This window comes from Lycorma delicatula, chromosome 3, assembly GCF_047948215.1.
Source record: "Lycorma delicatula isolate Av1 chromosome 3, ASM4794821v1, whole genome shotgun sequence".
Lineage (NCBI taxonomy): Eukaryota > Metazoa > Arthropoda > Insecta > Hemiptera > Fulgoridae > Lycorma > Lycorma delicatula.
Genome location: NC_134457.1, coordinates 130404932 through 130420048, shown reverse-complemented (window position 1 = coordinate 130420048; position 15117 = coordinate 130404932).

Here is a 15117-nt window from a genome sequence, read left to right as displayed (position 1 = left end):
AAAGGGTATGTTAATGTTGCAAATGCAATATTTTTTTCAATATTTTTTTTAATTTCTTGCATTATTTAATAATATACAAACAAAAACTTTTTTTTAATTTTTGCTACATTTGTATGTGTTATGATTACAGTTACCAGTTGTTCTGGTTTGCTAAGACTGATAATTATTCATTTTAACAATTTATTATATAATATACAGATAAACCTTTTCTTTAATCTTTATTAATTGATGATTTTTTTTTAATTATTTGAAAATTTTGGTAATGGTTTTGATTTTTGTTAGTATTAAAGATTTTTATTTTATTTTGCTAAACGAGCAAAATAATATTGCTGAACGATTCTGATTTAAATTTATTGATAAATAGAATTATGTACGTTTAATCGGATTGCAATTCCCATTTTACTAATATTATTAGTCTTTGGAGTTCAGTGTACAGGGTTATGTTTAATTTTCTAGAGAATAACATGTGTTGAGCATTTCATCTGCAATACGTCTAATATTGTGTGCGACTTCATAAATAATTCAGTACGTTTAAATAAATTTTGATGGATTTTATATAAATCAAAAACTGAAATCGAGAAAATATAGTTACTACGGTATTTTTCCACCCTTTGTGAATTTGATTTATTTTACTTACACAAACCTGCACAAATTTTATCTAACGAAAGATAAAGCGAGAATAAAGATTTAAATTGTATCTTGTTCGTTATTTATTGATAAAATATACGTACATCTTATCATCTTAGGAACAATAAATAAATTTATTTTTATAATGCCTATAAATTTAAATTTAAATAACCTCCTACAAGAAAAAGGAAACTAATAAATTCCAAGGAGAAAGACATATGATAATGATTTATCCGAAAATATGTACTATATAAAGTAGGAGTTATTATTTTTTTTAAATACATTTTTCATCGTACTGGAAAATTTTAATTATTCAGATATCAATTTTTTGATTCCCTTAAAAAAAGTATATAGGGAAGATCCCAATTTAATTTTTAAGGCGTGTCAAAATAATTACCCAATTTAGCAGAATATCCATGTGCAAAAGACGTCGTCTGAAGTCGTCTAAATTTCAACCGCAATCAGATATATCTATAAAAGTTATTTTTAAGCCTTGTTATATTAAGAGTATAATAACAATTTGGTTTTTTTTTTTATTTTGAAAAGATAAATTTTGATAACGAAATATTATTTAACTCTATTTTTGGAAATAATAATTATAAATTATAACAAGTAATCTTATCTAGGTAATAGCCTATAAATAATAATCCACAATTAACATTTTTTTGGTAGAGTATGTAAATTAAAAATCATTGTTAGGTTAGAGTAATAACCGATAGGTTATCAGTTTTTAAAATGTTTTTAAATATTTGCGTCAAAATTTGTTGTACTTTAAAGATTAAAAGAAAAGAATTTTTGTTAAAAATGACTCAAGAAAAATAAATGAATAAAATACTTTTCAGATTAAAATATAATTATATTATAGACCATAAATTTTCTAGATATTATAATGATAAAATTTATAAAATATAAATTATATTTAATTTATACATATAAGATTTACAAAATATAAATTTTCTAGATGTTATAACGTTTCTACTGTGCAGTTTCCTTTGGCAGTGTCTAATATGACTAGTACAGATGATACCTACATAGGTGGTGTTGTTTGTACATTAAACTAACGTGCTGTGATCTAGGTAGCACTTGCATTTTGTCACTGCCAATCCTACCAATCGTTGCCAACTTTTGGTAGAGCTAAAACCATTCCACAATGGACAGTTTAGTTTCGTACATTATTTTAATTTTATTAATTCAGTTTCGTTATAGAGATCAGCTTGTTAAATTTAGTACTAAGTGGGAAGGTTACTATTCACAGCGCTTCTAGTAGCGTTGTAGGCAACTATTCTTTGTAACCCGATTAGACCATGTATGTATCACTTTCATAAAACATTTAAATAGGGCATAAATCTGTAACCTTTGATGTTCTTTATGAACGGTTTATTCGTATTAATAATGTTTGGATGCTTTCAAATGATAAGTAGTTAAAAGCGTTGAATGATGGCAAATTGCGCATTTGTTCGCTGTGAAATACACGATGGTTTGTTAGTTACGTCCAATCTAATCCTTTTCTTTAGTTTTATTGAAAATCAATATTTTACTTGCTGTCAGAACTAACAAAATTTTATAACGTTTATATATCTCCATGTATAAGTTACACACTTTGGTATATTGAAATGAATGTATAAATTTTTTTACGCACGATAAACTTAATTCAGGTTTAGTTATGATTTTGTTTCCCGACTCTACTGGAATTTGTAATTTTACACCCATTCATAAAATCTAAATTGCATCTGTAAAATATTTTCATATGTTTATTTGAAAACGAGCTAGTTTTTTAGCGTTTAATTTAAATAACCTCCTACAAGAAAAAGTAAACTAATAAATTCCAAGGAGAAAGACATATGGTAATGATTTATCCGTAAATATTTACTATGTAATGTAGGAGTTATTATTTTTAAAAATACATTGATTTCTTATATTTTATTTATATGTGAATATTCTCAAATTAAAACGTTTAATATTAAAAAATAATATTTAAAATGATTAAACGATTAATGTTATCCTCCGAATCAACCTAAAATGACATTCGACTTAAAGAATGAGGATGTGAGGTCGGTTTCCTTTTTTGCACGCAACAATACGTCAGGAAGTGCGGTTAGCATTACGGCTTTTAACTTAACAATCAATGAAAATGCAATTTTATCACGATTGATTGGGCTAAAGATTCATTTGATTTGTATAAAGTTCTTATTTTTATAATTTTATTTGTAACTCGTAATCCCTGTATTATAGTTGTACGATTGAACAGTTCCTCACCGTTTATTTAGTTAATAATAATTTCATTTTAGTGTCTATAAGAAGTGTTTTCTCTATTTGATAATTCAGTGAATAAAAAATACGTTTGTGTGTAAAAACACACAAATGTTGGTAAATACCAACGGGCCATGATTAATAAAATTAATTATTAAACTGTATTATGTATATAATAACTGTATGTAACTGTATTATGTAATAACTGTATGTATGTTTACAATAGTGCTTGAAATATAATTTTGCCGTAGAGTTAGAAGATTAACTACTAGCTTTATAATAACATTAAAAATTTAAATTATTTTATTCCAAAGTCAATTTTCTATAAATATATGCAATTTCATTGTATTATTGAAATTCGTTTTTAAAAAATTCTGAGAAAACTAAAAAAATGCTCTTTTTTTGACTTAATCAAACTCGAATAAAAATCCCTTATGAAACGCGCAAAAATATATTATCAATTTTTTTTTTTTGAGGATTTTGAGGTCACACTGGACCACTTTAGTCAACTCTGGTTCGTCTTTTCTTTTTATTTTTTTTATTCTTGATTGCTTCCCAATACTTCATTCTGTCAGATCTTGCTTTTTTGAGTTCTTCTGAACAAACCGTCGTTGTTGTTTTCTTTTCTTTAATTTTAAATCTGGAGTTTGCTTCTTTTAGTATTTTTATATTGTCGGTTTTGTTTCGTAAATCTTCTATTCTGATTTCTAGTTCTTGCATATCTTGTTTAATTTCGGTTGTCCAGGTCGGTGTTTTGGACATTTTCCATTAATTCTCGACCAGTTTCCTGACGAGCCTGCTCGGTTCTGTTCTTATTATGTGTCCAAAGAAGGAGATTCTTTTCTTTCTAAAGTAGTCTAGAGCTGATTCTACGTCTTTATGTACCTCTTGGTTTGGTATGAGTCTCCATTCTCCCCCGTCAGTAAGTCGTCTTTTATTTATGCATATTCTTAGAATTTTTCTTTCTTTTCTTTGCATTTCTGCCGAGTAGTAAATGTTGATTTTAGTTTGAATAGTGTTACGCTTCCATATGATATTATAAGTCTGATTACAGTTTTGTAATGTGTGAGTTTGGTATTTATTAAGATGCATCTTTTATTATATGTTGTTTTGGTGGTATTTTGTGCATAACTGAGCTTTTGTGATCTTTCTTGGCAGTTTATTTTTTCTTTTAGGTCATGTGTGATATGACCCATTTATTGCATAATATTAGTTTTTCATTCCTCAAGCTTAATTTTCGATCAATTATTTTCCAATTGTCAACTATTTTTCAGTTAAATCTAAAAAAAAAAAACTGATTTGTTATTTTTGGTAAGCTGACGAGAGAAATTAAATATTAATAACAAATAACCATTATTATTTATAAAAACCCGATTCCACCTTGCGGAGGTGAACGTACAATTTCCCTTATCATGTTAACAATCATACTAAAATTAAAAAAAGATTCTGAAAATAAATTAAGTAAAAGAATTTGTTTTCATTAAATTTTGTAGATGAATTGACATTTGTAAAATAAAGATTAATCAAATATTTTACCCGAGATCGAGCGATTTACAGTCACTTTTATAAGAAAATTATTCGGCTGGCTCCTTGTATTAAGCAGCAGGAACGTTGAGTAGCATTTATTGAAACTGCTACTTACGTAGCAATATTATTGAAAGTTTCAGTTTCAATACAACTGAAAGTTATATCGATAGAATATTTTCTGTAAATATAATTCCTTCACTCTTCTAATAATTGTTATTTTTAATTAATTTTCACATATTTCTTATTCTTAATTTTAAAATAAGCTTAATTGCCCAGTTTTTTATTGGTAACCTTCCCTGAATAATAAGTAATAAACACAATAAATAATAAAAAGTAATATGACCTGAAAAGTGGCTCTTAACTAGAAAACTGACGGTCTAAATTTGAACAGATTTACCAAGGAGAATGAAAAAAATATTACGCTTATTAGAAATAAGCGTAATATATATATAAGAAAAAATAACTTATTTTTAAATTTATTTTTACGCGTTTAACACGAGCGAAAATCAGATTTACATTAAAAAGTAATCCAAAAGTTACTTTTACTTTACTTTTCCTCATTTTTTTAAAGTCATAATTAATAAGTAAAATCTTTGTTATGAAAATGAATTTCAAAAGTAACTGAAAAATTATTTGGATTAAAATTAGGCTGCCCTCGATTTATTAATGCTATTATTAAGAGAATTATTAAGCTTAAAATTCTTAGGCAATGACGTAGAACACAAAGTATAATGGTATGGATTAATTTTTTTAGGGTATTTGAAATGCTTGTTAACTGTGTAGCGTTTGTTTCTTATCCTTTGATAAAAAAAAAAAAACAAATGCTGAAAGTTTTAATTAAAATTGTTATGTATTTTCGCGGAGCGCTTGTTTTTTTCATTTTATAAAAATAAAAAATAAAAAACCGAGTTGAATTAAACATCGTTACGTAATTTTCTGTATCTCATATATATTTCTACGCATTACCATTATTTATATTTTTATTATAAGCTTAAAATTTATAATTCAACTAATTATTCGTTTTGTTTTTCTTAGGTCTTTTTTTTTTAGAAGTGTAGTAACTTAAATTAGAGAATCAAAATAATTTTTTTTCCAAATTATTTCTGTTATTTTAATATTTGTACATTCAATGTATAATTTTGCCTTTGACGTTGTAAATGTTACGATATATAAAAATAATTACACTCATTTGTGACTTTGTTAAACATATCAGGAATATTCGGGAATTATATTTGTAATAGCATTTTTTTACAATTTTTTAACATTACGAATATTCTTGGTAGTAAATTTTAACGTTCCATAATTTTAATAAATTATACATTTAAAAATTATTTTGTTTAAATAAATTTAAGAAAAGAGTCTGATTACTTATTAATGTACTCTTTAAATTTTTTCTGTAGTCGGCTTCAATATGGCGGAAATTAAAAAAAATATATATTTTAGCTATCTGCAGAAATAAAACATTTATAACGGTGTTTTCATTGTGTTATAATTTTAATTTTAATCAACAACGAAATGAAAAAAAAATGTTTGTGAAAAATTTCCATTAAAACTGATGAAATCTGTTGGTTGGATAAGAATGCATTCACGTCACTGTAGAACACATCGAATTTCAGATCTTGTGCAGTATTTTGGCAGCAATTATTTGTCTGTACAGTGTTTAGCTGTCAATTATTGTTACTTAACAAAAAACTGCTTATTTTAATGATCTTATTTATAGTTAATAATGTGATAAAAAAACTAGTTAGACGTTCAACTTTGATCAGTTCAACCTAAATAAAAAAGAGATCTTTTTATTTAGCTATCAAATACTTAAGTTCATTTAATAGCGTGAAACGTGGAAACACTGTGAAATTATTAATATTAATGAATTCTTTTTCAAAGTACTTAACCCTTTTATATATCTGAGATTTTTGAACTACGAATTATCTCAGATAGCCCAACTAGGCTGTCTGATAGGATATCTCTACAGGAAAAGATAGTTACTAAGGAAGAAATCATTGCAGAATTTTTAAAATGAGTCGTCGTTTAATATTTAACATTTAAAAAAAAAATTACAGTTATTTTTATTATTACGCTTTTTAATTATTTTGATATTAATAAAAGCTTCCTTATAAAATCATGGACTTAAATCACCCAGAAAGCTAATTAACCAATTTTAGGAAAATAACGCAGATTATTTTTTTATAACAACCACAGTAGCTGATGATGCGGCTTGTAAAAAAGGTGTAAAGGAAACTAAAAACATTTAAAATTAAAAGACTACAAAGATAATTTTATTTTTAATGTATAATTTTTAAAAAAATGCCTTAAACGGTATTATATTTAAAATTTCCAGAGTTGGAGGCTTGATAGTGACTGAGGTATTCAGTTTTCCGATTTTTGTCGTAAATAAAACGCTTTACCTTACTCTTCTTTTCTCTAAATCATTCAAAAAACAAAATAAAATAATTGTGATCAGAATTCCATGTTTTTTTTTTTTTTTATTACACTAAAAACATTTCATCCGGTATGAAAGATAAATTTTTGTAGAAAAAAAATTTCAATATTTTTAAAACACTTGTTGACTTGTACTATATGAACAGGTCACACTTCACAAGACTTTTTCGAAAAATCCTCAGAAATTCTTCAGAAATATTTTCTGAATTATTACTGAAAGAGTTCGGATAATTCATTTAATATTTTCAAGGAATAACAGTGTTTGTGAATTTTTTCTTAAAAAACTTTTTGTTAATGCATCTTTTCAATAAAAAATAATCATATACTTAACTGCCTCTTAAATCAATTAAAAATTAATGAATTTATTTAGTATACTATGCCATTTAACTGAACGGATATATAGAATGCTGAAACGAGAGCTAAACGATTAAATACTCACCTCATTGATTAAATTATATTTATCTTGTGTGCAGTAACGTGCGTGCGTTGATGCTTTATGTAAAGTATCAATAATTAGGTTAGCTTAATTTTTATCTTTCAGCATATTTTTTTAACAGGTTTTGTCTTATTCTTGTAGTATTTTTACTGTTAAATTGAAATAAAAATGACCGTAAAAATGTAACTGCAACTTTCTCTAAAATATAATTTTATTAATCTGTAAAAAATTCTATTTTTATTTGTCAGTAATTTTTAACCTGATATGGAGAAATGGGTGGTATAAATCCAATAACCTTCTTATAAAAATTCAAAACTATTCCTCATACAGAAAGTAATAATAAAATACGATGAATTCATTTTATGAATGATAGCAATCCTTTCCTCTTTTTATGTTGTATCATCCGGAAAATACTTTACATAAAGTAGCGAGAGTCGTTTATAAAATAATTTTGAATGTTACTCAATGTTGAGAACTGTATATTAGAAGATGCAGATAAAATATGTAGTCATTTTTCTACGAAAGATCAGAAAGTAAAAATAAATTATTTTTTAAAAACTTTGAATGTAATGGCTTCAAATAGAAATGTAATTAAGGAAGTTCTTGAAGTTTAAACTATTATGTTCTCCATTCTGACATCTGAGTCTAATTGACTAATACGTCAAAGTTTACCTCTGAAATTAATTAAAATAGAAGTTAGTTAGATAAGCTAGAGACAAATTCTTATGGGTGAAAGAACAAAACTGTTTTTTTTAAATTATGGAAAGAGTAGAAATTCTTGGATTTATTCAGAAGAATTTATTTAATTTATGAAAGAATTCAGAAAACTAATAAAACGGATGAACTGCAAAAAAAGAAATAATATTATATGCCAATTACCAGTAGTCGAAACTCATCAATACTCTAATTAAATAAGTATAGATAAAGCTAATTTTGAAAAAAAAGTATATGAACCGAAATAAATACCATATCAAAACCTTATCTGCGGTTGTTTTTATAATTATTAATATTATTTTATTAATTGATAAAAGAAGAGTAGAATTATTAAATAACTTCCTAAGAATTTAATGTAGGTTAATAAATGATACTAATAAACTTTTCTACTTCTTCAATTCGGAGAAAATGTGAATGATAAAAAAATATGATTTATCTGCGGAGGAACCAGAGCACGAAATAAGCAACCCCTTTCATAAAGTAACTCATGATGCTTCCTTCAGCCAGCGGTTGTTTACCGCATTCAAATCTCCCCGAATATCGATGTATTTTTACCCAGAATGAGAGCGGTCTATCTAGGTTTCATGCTGGTAACGGATAATCACTGAATTTTGCGTTAACTTTGCGTTAATATGCTGCTACAAAAACCGCTTTTTCTAAAACATTAAAGATTAAGCCGAGAATTTGTACAGAATTCGTAAAAAAAACGACCATGCCTATTTCCGGAATCGGAGTTTCCCACTGAACTGATAACCATTCATTCAGTCTCCCATTCGTGGGTAGGCTATCACAAAAAGAAGATGTTTATCGTCTTGAGGTAGATAAGAACATTTTCATTCTTCTTAGATGCTTTATTTTTATTTATGTATAGAATATGTAATTAATATGAAGTGGTGTAATCTACGGTTTTACAAAAAATGTTTGCATTTCTAATTCCATTTGCTTATTCTTAAAGGATTTTTCAAAACAAAATTAACATTACCAGTAAAAAAAAAAAAAAAATACGAGTAGAATATTAATATACCAGTAATGAGACTAGTTTTTTTGGCAGCCAAAGTGGCAACACTGTAAAGTTACTAGTAAACATACCGCTATATGAACAGCTGATTTATATTAGGTTTTAATATTTTTAGTCTATTGTTGCCACGTGAGACGTAAACAAACTTTTTGTGAAACGATTTTTTGTTATGCGTTACAAAAATGAGTGATACTAATTATGAGTAACGTTGTACAATAAAGTTTTTTCTTAAAACTCGGTGAGAATGCTACTGAAACTTTTTAAAAATTGAAAAGGCTGTATGGTGATGACACTCTGTCATGAGCTCAAATTGTTAGGTGGTTTAAAGTATTTTCAGATGGCCGGGAATTAGTTGCGGACGATCCAAGCTTAGGAGGACCGTTAACGTCAAAAAGTGAAGACAATGTTGACCGAATCAGATACTTGATACGGTGGGACCGGGGATTAACTGTCAGAATGATTGCAAAACGATTGTGAATTTGAATTATACCACAGTCCATTAAATTTTGACCAACGAATTGGACATGAAAAAAGTTTAGGCAAAATCGGTCCCAATAAACCTCACTGTTGAACAGAAAAACAACAGATTGGAAATGTGCCGCGGTTTTCTAGGGCGAATTGAAACTTATCTTGATTTTCAAAAAAAATGTTGTTAATGGTGATGAATCTTGGATATTTGAGTACGACCCAGAAACAAAACGCCAGAGCAAGGAGTGCTCTGGCGTTTTCAAACTCACCACGTCCCAAAAAAGCAAAAATGAGCAAATCAAAACCATGCTAATTTGTTTCTTCGATAGTAATGGCATTGTTCATAAGAAGTTTTTGCCCACAGAACCGATTGTAAATTAATATGTTCAAGAAATTGTGGAAAAGATTTGCCCGCGTGAGACCGGCCATCAGAGAACTGGATGGTGCATAATGACAATGCATCTTGTCATACTGAACTTTCAATTAATGAGTTTTTGGTAAAGAAAATCATTCCTGTAGTTCCTAATCCACTTATTCACCTAACTTGATTCCCTGCGACTTTTTCCTGTTTCCGACTTTAAAAAAACACCACAAAGGACACCATTTTGGAACAGAAGAAAACATAAAATACTATGTAGCCGACCATCTGAAGAATATTCTGGTTTCTGAGACCATGTATAATTAATTGCATTGTTAATAAAAGCTATTGTGAACCAATCTCTTTACTTCATTTACAGACCAAGGGTAGGGGATAAAAATCTATCGGGTTGGTCTAGTAGTGAACGCGTCTTCGCAAATCAGCTGATTTGGAAGTCGAGAGTACGAGCTAGTCCTAGTAAGGATATGGGACCATGATATCCCATCCAGCCGTAAAGTGAGGTATCTGGGAACCAAATTTAGCGAACATGTACTAGAGAGCTGCGGGAAAGCCGAGAGAACTTTGTCCGTGTTAAGCCGATTGATGATCTCCCATGTCGCGCCCAGGTCGGTCCAAGTGGAGGACCACAATGATAGCAGTGACCTCTATGTTGCTGTATGCAGACCCGGTTTTGGGGAGGGCTGTAGGAATCCAAAGAACCCTAACAAGGATGAGTAAGGTACATGGAAGGTCCTTTTTAGGAGTGGTCACAGCATGTAGAATTCACGGTATGCGTGCTGACGGGGGAGCCGCCCCTGTGGGCGGCTCCGCAGTACCATAGGGGCGGAGCTCTGTATCCGCCCCGCTCCTGTATCTTTGGTACAGGAGCGGATCGGCAGAAATGAAGAGAAGAAGAAAACAGAGGTGAGGTCGGACACCTTGCGTATTTGGCAGGAAAGATGGTGATTGCGTAGAAACGCAACCTGGACTAGAAGACTTATCCCGGACTTAGTTACGTGGTATAAGAGACGTCACGGCGAAACGAATTTCCAAGTTGCACAGATCCTGACGAGCATAGCGTCTTTGAGGACTATTTGCATCGCATACGCAGACGAGAGACGCCCGACTGTGTGTTTTGCAGCTCCCGGGATACGGTGGAACATATATCTTCCACTGTCCAGAATGGGAGGTGTAGCGAGAACGTGCCGGCATTAGTGGACTACGACAAGAAGAACTAACGGCGTTTATGCTAATCTTGAGGTGCAACTGGAGAGTAGTGGAGGAGTTCGCCAGAGAGACGCTCCGGACTAAAGAGGCCAAAGAAAGAAGGAGGGGTTTTTAAGCCGTAGGATCATTTGGACAAGTCCTGTATACACGTGAAGAAAGGGACTGGAGAGCGAAGAGATGGTCAGCCCCTTGCCGAGCCGTTTTTCGTCCGCGCGTGCGTAGATGGAGCGCCCGGTAATGAGGCACGGGAATTTCAGACCCACTGACCTCGAAAGCATCTCCCGGCGCTAAGTTTGATTGCGGGTCCGGCCTCGGAGAATGAGCTGGTTAGTCGTAGTCGGTTGGGTGCAGGTACACATACGTACTTTAATAACACCTAGCGGAACCTGTTGCGAGTCCGAGACTTCATTCGTAACTGGGATTCCCCACCTCATCAATAACAGAAAAGAAAAACTAAAAAAAAAAAAAAAAACACGTCGACCATTCTTGAGATGTGTGGTTAATTGAAACCAAACTACCAAAGAACACCGATATCCACGACCTAGTATCCAAATCCGTATAAAAGTGCCTTTACTAGGATTTGAACCTTAAAACTCTCGACTTCGAAATCAGCTGATTTGCTATGATGAGTTAACCACTAGACGGCTTACTGCCGTTTATCAGATGGTTACTTGTCAGTGCAGTATACATTTTGTTGCAGAGCAGTATTTTGAGTGCAGTTGTGTTTGTGTAAAATGCCTTATTCAATCCAAGAGAGGATAGGTGCAGTTGAGTCCATATTCATTCTGGAGTGTTTGAAGAATCACGTCTAGTATTCATAGAAAAATTTCCGAATGCGTGTATCCCAGTGAAGAGTAGCATACTCAATTTAGTTAAAAAAATGGCGTACAGCAGGTTCAGTTTCAAATGTAAAACGAAATAGACAACCTTCGTTTAGGACTTCGCAGGCAATTGACGATATTGAAAGAAGGATTACTGCCAGACCGGAAGATGCCATTTTGGAAGAGTTCTTCGAAAATGGCAAAATTCAGTGATGACGAGTTCACCACTAGACTAACCCGGTGGGTTCTATACATTTGCTTCTCCTCCTCAAAGATAAGTGTAAACTGTTCTATTAGTCATCTTTTTTTCGGTCTACCAGAACTCTTCTTGCATTACTGTTTTAAATTTTGCCACATTTCTAAATTTTCTATTTGATCACCCTTTTTAATTTTTTATTTGAAATGTGGCAACCCTGCAGCTTGCGTAGGCACACCATCTTTTACCTTGGTCTATAAGCTACTTCTAGTCCAAGCGGCATATTGATGCAACTTCTCAGTCGTGAGTTATGCTGTAATAAGTGAACACGTGTTTGTGTCTCTCGTCATAGAAATGAAACCACAAAATATTGCGCAACGGTATGCCATTTCTTTTTGCCTTAAAATGAGTGAAAACGCGACGACAACTTATGGTAAGCTTCAGAAGGCTTTTGGAGAGGAGGTTATGTCAAGAGCTCAAGTTTTTCGGTGGCATAAAATTTTTAGTGAAGGCAGAACGAATGTTGAAGATGAAGACCGCAGTGGACGACCATCAACCTCACGAACAGATGTCAACTTGACCAGGGTGCGTGAAATCGTACGAACTGATCGAAGATTATCCGTGAAAATGATTGCAGAAGAACTCAACATCAATCGAGAAACGGTTCGTCTAATATTAACTGAAGATCTTGGTATGAGAAAGATTTGTGCAAAAATGGTCCCCAGAAATTTCACACAACATCAGCGAGAAACACGGGAAAATGTGGCAGCCGATCTGTTAGAGCAAACGGAAATCAATCCAGATTTGTTGAACCGTGTTATCACTGGTGATGAAGGTTGGTTTTTTGTAATACGATCCAGAGACAAAACGCCAAAGTTCGCAATGGTGCTCAAAGGGATCACCCAGACAAAAAAAAAGCTCGCATCTCAGTCAAAAGTGAAATGCATGCTTGTGTGCTTCTTCGATTCCAAGGGAATTGTTCATAAAGCGCGGGTGCCTCCTGGACAAACAGTTAACCAATATTTCTACAAAGAAATTTTAGAAAGACTTCGTAAATGAGTTCTTCGTGTCCGTGCCAACATTGCTGATAATTGGATTCTGCATCACGATAATGCGCCATCCGATACTGCTCTATCAGTACAACAATTTTTAACCTCAAAACAAATTTCAGTACTACCACAGCCACCTTATTCACCAGATATCGCTCCGTGCGACTTTTTTCTATTTCCAAGAGTCAAAATGGCGGTCAAGGGACTCCATTTTCAAACAACACAAGATGTCCAAAAAGCTGTGACGAGGGTCTTGGAGGATATTACTGAAGATGAGTTCCAGAAATGTTACCATCAATGCGCTTCGGCAGAAGCGCTGGAAAAAGTGTGTGCAATCAGAGGGGAATTACTTTGAAGGAGACAATACTAAACATGACTAAAACGGTAAGCAACATTTTTTTCACATCAGTCTCATTACTTTATTGTCTCAGCTCGTATATAACCGTTTTCATTTATAATTACAGGTAATATTATTTTTATAAATAAGTTATATTTGTTATAAAATAATAAACAGAGCATACCATATTTTTTTAAAGTTTTATCAAATTCTGAACATAATCTAGAGCTAAAAATTTTATTATGGTAGCAACAAACCGAGTAGTTGCTCACAGAATAAATACTATGTACATACCGTATTTGTTTAGGGACGCCATGGTGAACTAAACTGTATAAGCAAACGTTTCACATCTGGCTGTAAACAAATCTTTTGTCACGCTAAATATATATATTTTTTTAAATCTTGACTAAAATAACCTGTGGTTAGTTAATGTATTTACAAAATAAAATTTATTTATATTTTATTAATTTTTTTAGTATTCACAGAATTTTAATTTGATTTTAATTTTAATTTGAGAAGCCTTATATTTAACGAAATTATTTTCCTTGCAACAGTTTCGTTAGGATTAAATTAAATTTATAATTAGATAATAACAGTTTCTGAGTTAATTGAACCAAGATTATTCATTTACTTAAGTATTCTTGAAATAAAAAGTTATTTTAATCTAATTCGGAAGGAAATATTTTCTATATTTTTTCCTACGTAAAATAAACTTCTCAAGTAAAATCTGAGATTAAATGAAAATAGCAAATACAGTTTTTTCTTGTTTCAATAAAAATGAAGAATAAAAGGAAAAAATGCAAATAACTGTTGTTTTAAACAATTCTTGGAGAAAGCGTAAATTTAGTTTAAAAACATTAAATCCCCTTAAATTGCCAATTCAAATTGCCCGTTATGAAATACTCGCTTGCCCTTAATACTCGCTTGTGAAGTTGGGCAGAAAACATTTATCTTAAGAAAGTTATAAATACGAGTAGCATTAACTTAAAATCGAAAAGATATACTCGGCGATGAATTTAAGGAGGGGTTTAATACTTCTATAAATTCTATAATTCATAACTTTCACAAAAACAATTCAAATAAATTTAAACAAAATACTATTAGATATTGGACCAATAGTTGTTCAGCAATAATTTTTTTGCATTATTATTGGTGTAGTTAGCTTCCAAACTACCTGATTTGTACGTTATTACGTACTTTTTTACTTTACCAATCTCAGCTATAATGCTACTGCAGCAACATACCTATAACGGGAAGGTATAGAATTCGGCGAAAACTTTGGATATCGGATTTTTGTCAATATCGACGTTTCTAGATCCCTAAGTACAGAAAAGCCATAGAAATTTGGAAAGATGTATTTTCATTAATATATCGTACTAGCTAAATATAAATTCTTTGAAAATGACTCAAAAAATGTCTATGTACGGGATATTGATTTCATTAAATTTTGTACAAAATTAAGAAAGTGGGAGGAGTAGTTTTCGTCATTTAGAATTTTTGGCTTTTCGCTTAGTGGTTGTAGAAATTTAGTATGATTTATTTATTCATATAGATTTCCACAGTTTTAAGTCAGTCAGATTTAGGGGTGGGGAATGTTCAACATTATTTCTAAACATTTTTTGCCTCGTATCGCGAAAACCTGGTGATAAA